Genomic DNA, 426 nt, shown 5'->3' with positions numbered 1-426 from the left:
TATATATATATATATATACTACCTTTATTCGGCTCTTAGGGGGAAAAATTAAATAAAAAAATTAATAAACAATAAAATCATTAAGTGATTTAACCCCATGTTTCATTTATGCTAATGATTTCCATCCGAACATTAAGTTCACTGTGGAACACTCATATGATCGTATACTATTTCTATATGTATCTGTTTGTCTTCATAATGGAATCATCACTACTTCATTATACTGTAAGCCGACAGATAATCACCGTTACTTGCAGGGACGTATCCAGGGTGGGGGGGAGCCGTGGGAGCCGCGGCTCCCCACCCCCTTTGTACACAGTGTTAAAATTTTAAAGCTTATTCTTGAGCCAATACAAATTCTTTCCTGGGATCACTCAAAATGAATACTTCTAAACATGTAAATATGCATCAGTACACGTTATACAT

The sequence above is a fragment of the Anneissia japonica genome, unplaced genomic scaffold (genome assembly GCF_011630105.1).
Source record: "Anneissia japonica isolate Jap-2015-1 unplaced genomic scaffold, ASM1163010v1 scaffold1489_len2284818_cov182, whole genome shotgun sequence".
NCBI lineage: Eukaryota > Metazoa > Echinodermata > Crinoidea > Comatulida > Comatulidae > Anneissia > Anneissia japonica.
Note: the sequence above shows the minus strand (reverse complement) of the source record.